We start from the raw sequence: 12,403 nt of genomic DNA on the forward strand, positions 1-12,403 counted from the left end.
CTCCAGAGTCTGCACCTTGCCAGGCTCCCCAGCAGATTTTGGACCCAGGAAGCCTCCACTAACACATAAGCAAATTCCTAAAATAAATCTTTGTCCATAAATATTCACAGCCTGTTGTTTCTGTTTCTCTGGAGAACCCTGACTAATACAGGTATGAACACTGATATATAACACAATTTTGTCTACAAAAAAGAACTTCTACAACAAGCATGAGATAAAAATTTTAAATGACAAGGGTATATGTCAAAGTTTAGTTGAGCATGGGTTTATTTTCCCTATTCTTGGTTACATAAGTTATAACTGATGGTGTCATGAACACGATGAAATATAATAGTTCAAGCGAATATTTAAAAATCGTTCTTGAAAATTTTCCTCACTAATTCAAGCTGTCCAAGCACTTCCATGTACGACTGAAAAATAAAAAGGAAAAGGAAAAAACTACACTCACATATAGGAAATTTGTAGAAAGCTAAAGTTAAAGAGAAAATCTTAACAGCATTCAGAAAAAAAGATTATTTTTAAAAGGAGGTTCAAAAGGGAGGGGATGTATGTATACCTATGGTTGATTCATGTTGAAGTTTGACAGAAAACAACAAAATTCTGTAAAGCAATTATCCTTCAATTAAAAAATAAATTAAAAAAAGAGCAGCGCTAAGATTGACATTGACGTTTTATGAACTAAAGTTGAAACCAATGAAATGAAGTCATTAAAGTACATACAGTAAACGCTTAGCAACCCAGAATTCTATAACAAGTTAATATTCATCAAGAATAAAGTGAAATGGGCAAAGTTGATCAAAAGGTAAAAACTTCCAGTTATAAGATAAAAAAGTTCTGGAGCGATGTTATGTCTAGGATCTGGAGAAGGAAATGGCAATCCACTCCAATATTCTTGCCTGAAGAATTCCATGGATGGAGGAGCCTGGCAGACTACAGGGGTTGCAAAGAGTCGGAAATGACTGAGCTACTGACACACACAATGTATAGTATGGTAACTATAGTTAACAATGTGTGTGTGTGTGTGTTCAGTTGTGTCTGACTCTGCAACTCCATGGACTGTGGTCTCCCAGACCTCCCTGTCCATGGAGTTTTCCTGGCCAAAATACTGGAGTCGGTTGTCATTTCCTACTCCAGGGGAATTTTCCCAACCCGGGCACCAAACCTGTTCTCTTCCGTCTCCTGCACTGGCAGGAGGATTCTTTACCACTGTGTCACCCAGGAAGCCCATAGTCAAGAATACTGACAAAGGATGGAAATCAACCAAAATGTAAAATGATGTGAGTAAATTCAAGTAAACATTGTATACAATATAATTTTGTTTGCAAGTTAAATACAGGACAAATTCATATATAAAACAAAAGCATGTAAGTCAAGTGAGGGTAAAAAGAGGTTGTGGTGATCTTTGTTTTGTCTAAGAAGAGGTGAAAAAACCAAGTCATTAGACTTTAGTAAGTCAGTGATGCATGATGTAATTCTTGGTGTCATCACTAATAGTAAAATAATCCATACTTTCAAACTGAGAGAAAAATGTGATAAATACAATCTAATAGAGGGCAGCCACGAGGGAAAAAGGAAGTATAGAACAAGCAAGACAAAGAGAAGGTGATATTAGATTGATTCACATGAAATTCTTGGTTTGTAGGAAAAAGTATTCAAATGTTGGTGATTTCATATAGCTCAACCTATATGACATATTGGTGAAAGTTGCTCAGTCATGTCTGACTCTTTGCGGCCAGAATACTGGAGTGAGTAGCTGTTCCCTTCTCCAGGGGACCTTCCCAACCCAGGGATTGAACCCAGGTCTCCCACACTTCAGAGGATTCTTTGCCAGCTGAGCCACAAGGGAAGCCTGAGAATATCCCTTCTTTAGAGGATCTTCCCAACCCAGGAATTAAACCATGGTCTCCTGCATTGCAGGCGGATTCTTTACCAACTCAGTTAGCAGGGAAGTCTGAAGCGGCATAACTCGAATGCCATGACTCTGAACAGTACGCCAACCGAGAACTTCCAGATGTTCAAGCTGGATTTAGAAAAGGCAAAGGAACCAGAGATCAAATTGCCCACATCCACTGGATCATAGAAAAAGCAAGAGAGTTCCAGAAAAACATCTACTTTTGCTTTATTGACTATGCTAAAGCCTTTGTGTGGATCACAACAAACTGTGGAAAATTCTTCAAGAGATGGGAATACCAGACCACCTGACCTGCCTCCTGAGAAATCTGTATGCAGGTCAAGAAGCAACAGTTAGGACCAGACGTGGAACAACAGACGGGTTCCAAACTGGGAGGAGTACGTCAAGGCTGTATATTGTCACTCTGCTTATTTAACTTATATGCAGAGTACATCATGAGAAATGCTGGGCTGGAGGAAGCACAAGCTGGAATAAAGACTGTTTCTGGGAGAAATATCAATAATCTCAGATATGCAGATGACACAACTTCGCTTTTCTCTTGGGCAAAAAGCGAAGAAGAACTAAAGAGCCTCTTGATGAAGGTGAAAGAGGAGAGTGAAAAAGTTGGCTTAAAACTCAACAATCAAAAAACTAGGTCATTGTATCCAGTCCCATCACTTCATGGTGAATATATGGGGAAACAATGGAAACAGTGACAGACTTTATTTTCTTGGGTTCCAAAATCACTGCAGATGGTGACTGCAGCCATAAAATGAAAAGATGCTTACTCCTTGGAAGGAAAGCTACACCCAACCTAGAGAGCGTATTAAAAAGCAGAGACATTACTTTGCCAACAAAGGTCTGTTTAGTCAAAGCTGTGGTTTTTCCAGTAGTTATGTATGGATGTGGGAACTGGACTGTAAATCAAGCTGAGTGCTGAAGAATTGATGCTTCTGAATTGTGGGGTTGGAGAAGATTCTTGAGAGTTCCTTGGACTGCAAGGATATTCACTGGAAGAACTGATGCTGAAGCTGAAACTCCAATACTTTGGCCACCTGATGCGAAGAGCTGACTCACTGGCATAGACTCTGATGCTGGGAAAGATTGAAGGCAGGAGGAGAAGGGGACGACAGAGGATGAGATGATTGAATGGCCTCACTGACTTGATGGATATGAGTTTGAGCAAGCTCCGGGAGTTGGTGATAGACAGGGAAGCCTGGTGTGCTGCAGTCCATGGGGTCGCAAACAGTCAGACATGACTGAGCAACTGAACTGTAACTGTACTATATGACATATTTACACTCAAATATATAGGAAAAAGTGTTTCCTAGGTGGCTCAGTGGTAAAGAATCCACCTGTCAAGCAGGAGACATGGGTTCGATCCCTGGGGACATGGGTTTGAGTAAACTCTGGGAGTTGGTGACAGACAGGGAGGCCTGGTGTGGTGCAGTCCATGGAGTCACAAAGAGCCGGACACGACTGAACGACTGGACTGAACTGAACTGAAAAATTTATTGATCATTTATCTTACGTTTACTATTATTTTTTTATTTGAAAAGAACTATTACCAAATGGTTAGCATTACAGTCCCCTTTAAATAACTAGAAAGTTTTAAATGACTAGAAAGCAACCAAGCAGCATTTAGACAAATCTCATTATAGTACCTTCTTTATGGTGGCTTTCTTGTCTCCTTCAAAGAGGACTGAGAGCTTTTTGATTGTTTCGTATTTTGATATTACGTTTATTCCCTCTCTGGTCTGAATTCCTCTAAAACCACAGTTTTATTCACATGGCAGTGTTGATGTAAGACATTTATTCATGTATTAATGTCACATTTAGCGATTACTTGCCAGGCATCACATTCTGTTAAGGGCTAAGAACAAAACTGTAAATAAGCCATACAGCCCAGTTGGAGCATTTTTGGGAAAGCTTTTGTCTTTTTGAAGAAGAGATATATCTGGGTAAAACCTTCCACTTTCTTTTTATTCTTGCCTTAAATATAGACAGTGACAAGAAAGATCAAGAGGACTGCAGAGAAAACTTCACTGAGTATTGCTGAGCTACTGAACAAACACCAGCAATTAGTTATCTCGATTTCTAATATGTGAAAAAGTCAGCTCTCACTTCTTAAACTATTATAGTTGAGTATTCTTTTCCTTGGAACTGAAGGCATTTTTGACTCACACAGCATATGCTATCAATCAGGAAATGGATTGATGTTTCCCATTCATGTTAGTAAGTACTTGTAATAACAGTTAATGATACCGCACAAAATTTTACATTAAGTATAAGTGAGTCCATGGGATCGCTACGAGTCAGACGCGACTGAGCGACTTCTTTTACTTTTCACTTTCATGCATTGGAAAAGGAAATGGCAACCCACTCCAGTGTTCTTGCCTGGAGAATCCCAGGGACAGGGGAGCCTAGTGGGCTGCCGTCTATGGGGTCGCACAGAGTCTGACACAACTGAAGCAACTTAACAGCAGCAGCAGCATAAGTGGTAAAACAGGAGCAAAAGGTGTAGCCTCATTGCTTGCAAAAACAGAACTGAAACAAATGGTCCAAAGTTTCAGTGGGTCAGATTTGGATTCTACATAAATTAGAACTTTAAGCAGAGACATTACTTTGCCAACAAAGGTCCGACTAGTCAAGGCTATGGTTTTTCCAGTGGTCATGTATGGATGTGAGAGTTGGACTGTGAAGAAAGCTGAGTGCCGAAGAATTGATGCTTTTGAACTGTGGTGATGGAGAAGACTCTTGAGAGTCCCTTGGACTGCAAGGGGATCCAACCAGTCCATTCTGAAGGAGATCAGCCCTGGGATTTCTTTGAAAGGAATGATGCTAAAGCTGAAACTCCAGTACTTTGGCCGCCTCATGCGAAGAGTTGACTCATTGGAAAAGACTCTGATGCTGGGAGGGATTGGGGGCAGGAGGAGAAGGGGACGACAGAGGATGAGATGGCTGGATGGAATCACTGACTCAACGGACATGAGTCTGAGTGAACTCCAGGAGATGGTGATGGATAGGGAGGCCTGACATGCTGCGATTCATGGGGTCGCAAAGAGTTGGACACGACTGAGCGACTGAACTGAACTGAACACAGTGTACCATTAATGGAGTGTGCTATCTTGCAAAGAGATTAATTTCTGATCCATTAAACTTTTCAGGAAGAAAGAATTCTAGAACTGCATGGAAGGACAGATGAGAAACTACTAATATTCCTTTTTACTCCAAGGTTCTAATAGCAATCTTCAACAATGAGTGTCAAAATGAAAAAAGCTTAAAATCACAAATTTAAAAAATGGTAAATTCCAAATTCAAATAACCAGAACATCCCATTTCCTCATTTCTGATCATTTTATTTACATCTACAAATGTGATTTTTTCTTTCTTCTATGAGTCAATAGACATAGAAAAATGAGACTATAATACAGAACCTAGACTTCTAAGCATATTCAAGAGGTAAACTTATACAGGGTTAATTGTTGTTGTGTTAGTCACTTAGCCGTGTCTGACCTTTTGCAACTGCATGGACTGTAGCCCTGCAGGCTCCTCTGTCCGTGGGATTCTCCAGGCAAGAATACTGGAGTGGGTAGCCATTCTCTTGGATCTTCCTGACCCAGGGATTGAACCCAGATCTCCTGCATTGTAGGCAGATTCTTTGCCATGTGAGCCATCAGGGAAGCCCACACAGGGTTAATAAAAGCTGTCTAACAGATGTGTAGCATGAGTTTTAATTCAGCAAAAGAAAGAATTCTTTACTTTTAGTTAAAAATACTCTATAAACAATTACAGTTATAACTCAAGGTGATTATTTAATAATTTTAACATTACAGGAAAGTTCAATATGTTAAGATGTGATTTTTTAAAAACTTCAACCGAAGTTATTATTAAACAATTCAATGTTTAGGGCTAAAATGAGAGCCTTGCTAAGAATGATATAGTCACATATCCCACTGCCCACACAGAGGGGAGAAATGGCATACATCTCTCAAGTTGCATGACTCACTCACTACCTGAGAGACATAGAACATATGACCCAGGCCCCTCTGGAGAAGTCAGAATATATTTTAAAAGACAGTTATAATAAATAAATCACTTTGAAAAAAATTGCTGGTGAAAAACAAAATTCATGGTGCAATTTGTACAGCATTGGAGGTGTGTTCCTCTAAACGAAGCAGCTTGCTTTTCTCTGGGAAATGCCAAACATGAACCATGGTAGGGCCTCCCACTGGATTTCTTGAACAGGGGGAACAAAAGTGATATGATCTTGGATTTCACAGAGCTTATAGCCTGGTTGCCATGAACATCACATGACTAAAGTGTGATGAAATATTAAATACTGACTTATTCTTTTTTAAGTGAAGTAACTTCTTTTTTGTTTTTCACACTCTAAATAGAAACTGCTCACTCCCAAGAAAGACCTTCAAATAACACAAGGGGTTCTGCCCAACATTTACTGCTTATACAAACCTATTTGACTACTGGCTCTGATTTAAGTTAAGTAAAATAAATATAAATGACTCTTCTGAACCTAATGTGTATAGATTAATCTTATAATACCAAATCTAAGGTTTCAAAGTCTAATTGCCACATTAATATTTACAATGGGTATTTTTCTACTCAGCTTTTTGTTTTCATCTACAGTGTATACAGTTCATGTTTGCATCAGTGATTTATTTTCACTGACTTTTCAACCAGTTGTGAATGCTTCTTAACATACACCCGTGGACAGGCTGATTGGTCCTTTCACAAACAGACACGTTTGAATACAAAAGGTCCATTCTGCTACATGTCTGCTAATACTACAACTGATCTCATCAATATAGTAGTCTGAAGAATTGGTTATTCCGGAATAGGTTTTCTCCCTTCCCCCAACACTAGCATTTTTCTTTCTAATGACACTTCTAATTGAAAAACATTCTAAGTCCAAACCACTTGCATTGTTGAGTCATGCTAAGTTGTGCAATATTATGTTCCATTCCATCTGGCATTAGACAATATGATAGGATCTAGAATCTTGAATTTTTGTTCAAATATGTTTCAGATATAGATGTTTCAAGGTATCATGAAACTATCTATAAATCAGGAATTATCTTGCAAATGTGTTCTATAGCCTTTATGATGGTCACCAAAAAGTAAACAATTACATTTTTCATTGTACCAAATGTGGTTTTCTTATCCAAATGTTAAAAATTATTGCCATTCATTTGAAGAACTTGTTAAGCATCTAAAATTTTGTACCAGGAAGTATCTGGAATATGCCTTGAAGCAACTTCTGTTTACAGACAAAGTCTGTAAGATATCCAAATACCGCTGTGATGTGTTTACAGTTTATAAAAGAATGAAATATCAAGTCCTTCTGAGTGCATATTTCTAAATGAGCATTAAATGAATTGGGAAAAAACTAGAAAATTTTCATGTCTGGTGCATGCCAAGTGAATGATTGCATTCATCTTCCCTTTGCAGCTTGCTTTTGGTTGATGAGGGACTCTCTCTAATGGTCATTAAGGTCATTGCTGGGAATTAGTTTACTTTTGTAAATGGATTTCACCTGGAGATGTCATTTCCCTGCAATCAACTGTATCATCTTGGGACTATGAGCAATGATGCTGAACTACTGACAGATGGAGAATTTTGAAATGAGTTCCAACTAATTCTGACAGCCATCACTTCCCACCACCCTTAGTTAAAAATTAACTTTCAATAGTGGGAAAGAAAGATGATGAAACCTACCCAATACCTACAAAAGATGCTTAATATCATGAATGTTATCCATCATTTCTTTTTTGGGGAGGGAGAATGAGTCGATCTACAGAGTTATTATGACTACTAAATAAAACCGAAAGTTCATTACACTATATCACCTATGAAATTAAGCTTATAGTCAGTCATGAGAAAGCAGTCTCCCAGGAAACATCATTGTTACAGGAATCAAAAATATTGTGTTGAGACTTCCCTGGTGGTTCAGTGGTTAAGAATCCATCTGTCAATGCAGGGGACACATGTTCAATCCCTGGCCTGGGAAGATTCCACACGCTGCAGGGGAACTAAGCTTGTGTGTCTCAATTACTGAGCCCGCGCTCCACAACAAGGGAAGCCATTCCAACTAGAGAGAAGCCCCTGCTTGCCCCAGCTAGAGAAAGCCAACGTGCAGAACAAAGAGCCAGCACAGTAAAAAAAATAAACATTAAAAAAAAAAGCATTGGTCAAAAAGAAGCACTAAAATTCACCTGCATAGGTTATCTAATTTAATTAATTCTTAAGGCTCATCTTTTAAAGTTTTCCCGAAATGGGGAATAGCAACAGTACATTTCTTCACTAGTTAAGATCATCCAAGTATTTAAAGTATTTCAGAGAATACAATTGGCTGGCTGGGGCCACAAAGAGCTAACAGTCTTGATCACTGCTTCATAACAAGAGGGAAGCCTCTCTCATTACAAGCTCTGAAAGCGAGGTAGGATAATGGATGCTGAGCCTTCAGTAGTGTAAGCACCCAATTGCTGGAATAATTTATGGTCTCGTGGGAAAGTCTCTGGGGGGCTCTACCCAATTAATAGCAAAATAGGTAAGTTTGGCAGATGCATTAGCTTGCAGCTAAACACTGCTTTTGGAAAAATCCAGGTGAAAGATGACCAAAATACACAGTTCTATGTTACTAGAATTACTGATGGATGTTCTACCTTCTTTCAGCATGTGTATCTGTTTTTGATACCATATATCCCTGCCAGCTTTGCTACTTTTGTGCCAGTGATGGCCAGGCAGAGAAATGCAAGCTCTGTTCATGCTAATATATATTTTTTTTAGCATATTAGGAAAAGATGTAAGGATGTTTATGAGGGAAAGTTGGAATTTTATGAGATAGATAAGTAAAGAACAGTAATGTAAAAATTGTACATTTTAGTCATGTACCACTGTGAAAAAAAAAAAAACTGATCATTATAATAAAGGTGTATTTGAAATGGGGATGGAAACTTGAGGATAAATGGAATTGAAAGTAGCTATGGTTCATCTGTACATGGGAGTGATTTAATTCAGAAACTCAGGATCATATTTGGTGTATATGTATATGAAAGGAAGAAAGAAGGAATAGAGTGAACATGAACAGATCATAGAGTTTGAGTGAGCACTCTGATATAATAAAAAAGAAATATCAATTTAATTATGTGAAGAACTTAAACCTGGCCATATCTTTGAGAAGTCATATAGTACAAATAAGTATTGCATGTTGGGAGTTTTAGGAAAAACTAATCCCTCACATCTCAGCTGAGTAGACATGAGATCTGGATTGGAGAATTCACAGGGTATAGAGATTTTTACAACTTTTCTCCAAGTTCAGATCTTGAAATTCTTATCCAGTCAACCCCATGAAGGAACATGGCTTATACAGTGCTCTCTGACTGCAAATGAGGAATATGTAAGGATGGAGAAAATTTTTCTTCCTACACGCTTCTGCTATTTTTCTGCTTGTTTTATTCAAAACGCTTTCAGTTTTTGTAAATGACAGAAAAATCAATGAAAAGAGCTCAACACGCAAAACCTGTATGTGAATGTGTGTAGTGAATGTGTGTAGTGATTTTATTTGCAATGTCCTCAAAATAGAAACAACCAAAATGTCCTTCAAGAAGTGAACAGTTAAATTATGGTATATTCACATCATGGGATACCAAATAAGAAAAAGTAAAAATAAAAGAACTATTGGGATTTCCCTGGTGGTCTGGTGGCTAAGAATCTGAGCTCCCAATGTAGGGGGCCTTGGTTCTCTATCTTTACATATTCCTTCATTTGCCCATGTATTTTTGCAAATTTTTTTTTCAGATATATACCCAGAAGATGAATTGCTGGGTCATATGGTAGCTCTCTATTTTTTTTTTTTTGAGAAATCTCCATACTATTTTCCACAGAGGCTGCACCAATTTACATATTCACCAACAGTGTACGAGGGTTTCCTTCTCTCCACATTCTTGCCAACGTGTTATTTGCGTTATTTTTTTATGACAGTCATTCTGACAGGTGTGAGGTAATAAATACCTCATTGTGATTTTCACTTGGATTTCTTTTTCCTTTAACATATGGCTGTCTAGTTCTCCCAGCACCACTTGTCAAAGAGACTGGGAAACCACTGAATTTTGGATCAGATGTCTACTTGAAACCAATCATTGTTAAAAGGAAGTTGGGCTACAGAGTAGTCATGATGAGCTGAGGGAATGTGTGTGTGCATCTGTGTGTGTGCAGAGGCAATTTGATTAGGATCTCACTGAGGGAGAGTGGTTTCCCACAGAAAAAGTGAGATGGCTTCATCAAACTCAGGTTAGTTGAACCAAGCAAAACAAATGTCTGCTGTATTACTAAAATGTCAAAATAACAACTCTGTTCAGTTCAGTTCAGTTCAGTCGCTCAGTCATGTCCTACTCTTTGCGACCCCATGAATCACAGCATGCCAGGCCTCCTGTCCATCATCATCTCCCGGAGTTCACTAAGACTCACGTCCATCAAGTCGGTGAGGCCATGCAGCCATCTCATCCTCTGTCGTCCCCTTCTCCTCCTGCCCCCAATCCCTCCCAGCATCAGAGTCTTTTCCAATGAGTCAACTCTTCGCATGAGGTGGCCAAAGTACTGGAGTTTCAGCTTTAGCATCATTCCCTCCAAAGAAATCCCAGGGCTGATCTTCTTTACAATGGACTGGTTGGATCTCCTTGCAGTCCAAGGGACTCTCAAGAGTCTTCTCCAACACCACAGTTCAAGAGCATCAATTCTTCGGCACTCAGCTTTCTTCACAGTCCAACTCTCACATCCATACATGACCACAGGTAAAACCATAGCCTTGACTAGAAGGACATTTGTTGGCAAAGTAATGTCTCTGCATTTCAATATGCTATCTAGGTTGGTCATAACTTTTCTTCCAAATCTTTTAATTTCTTTTAATTTCATGGCTGCAGTCACCATCTGCAGTGATTTTGGAGCCCCCCAAAATAAAGTCTGACACTGTTTCCACTGTTTCCCCATCTATTTCCCATGAAGTGATGGGACCAGATGCCATGATCTTCGTTTTCTGAATGTTGAGCTTTAAACCAGAGTTTTCACTCTCCTCTTTCACTTTCATCAAGAGGCTTTTGAGTTCCTCTTCACTTTCTGCCATAAGGGTGGTGTCATCTGCATATCTGAGGTGTTTGCTATTTCTCCTGGCAATCTTGATTCTAGCTTGTGCTTATTCCAGCCCAGCGTTTCTCATGATGTACTCTGCATATAAGTTAAATAAGCAGGGTGACAATATACAGCCTTGACATACTCCCTTTCCTATATGGAACCAGTCTGTTGTTCCATGTCCAGTTCTAACTGTTGCTTCCTGACCTGCATACAGATTTCTCAAGAGGCAGGTCAGGTGGTCTGGTATGCCCATCTCTTTCAGAATTTTCCACAGTTTATTGTGATTTACACAAAGGCTTTGGCATAGTCAATAAAGCAGAAATAGATGTTTTTCTGGAACTCTCTTGCTTTTTCCATGATCCAGCAGATGTTGGCCATTTGATCTCTGGTTCCTCTGCCTTTTCTAAAACCAGCTTGAACATCTGGAAGTTCATGGTTCACGTATTGCTGAAGCCTGGCTTGGAGAATTTTGAGCATTACTTTACTAGCGTGTGAGATAAGTGCAATTGTGCGGTAGTTAGAGCATTCTTTGGCATTGCCTTTCTTCGGGATTGGAATGAAAACTGACCTTTTCCAGTCCTGTGGCCACTGCTGAGTTTTCCAAAGTTGCTGGCATATTGAATGCAGCACTTTATTTGAAATAACTCAACTAGAATTCCATCACCTCTGCTAGCTTTGTTCGTAGTGATGCTTTCTAAGGCCCACTTGACTTCACATTCCAGGATGTCTGGCTCTAGGTGAGTAATCACACCATCGTGATTATCTTGGTTGTGAAGATCTTTTTTGTACAGTTCTTCTGTGTATTCTTGCCACCTCTTCTTAATATCTTCTGCTTCTGTTAGGTCCATACCATTTCTGTCCTTTATCGAGCCCATCTTTGCATGAACTGTTCCCCTGGTATCTCTTAATTTTCTTCAAGAGATCTCTGTTGTTTTCCTTTATTTCTTTGCATTGATCACTGAGGAAGGCTTTCTTATCTCTTCTTGCTATTCTTTGGAACTCTGCATTCAGATGCTTATATCTTTCCTTTTCTCCTTTGCTTTTTGTTTCTCTTCTTTTCACAGCTATTTGTAAGGCCTCCCCAGACAGCCATTTTGCTTTTTTGCATTTCTTTTCCATGGGTATGGTCTTGATCCTTGTGTCCTGTACAATGTCACGAACCTCAGTCCATAGTTCATTAGGCACTCTATCAGATCTAGTCCCTTAAATCTATTTTTCACTTCCACTGTATAATCATAACTCTGTGGACATGTATAAACACTTGATAATCTAACTTGCAAAACATTTGAGTAATTATATATAATAGTATAATGAAGAGAGGTTACAGGTTTAAATTATACAAATCTTGGGGAAGAAAAGTAAAGG

This window comes from Budorcas taxicolor, chromosome 15 (assembly GCF_023091745.1).
Source record: "Budorcas taxicolor isolate Tak-1 chromosome 15, Takin1.1, whole genome shotgun sequence".
Classification (NCBI taxonomy): Eukaryota; Metazoa; Chordata; class Mammalia; order Artiodactyla; family Bovidae; genus Budorcas; species Budorcas taxicolor.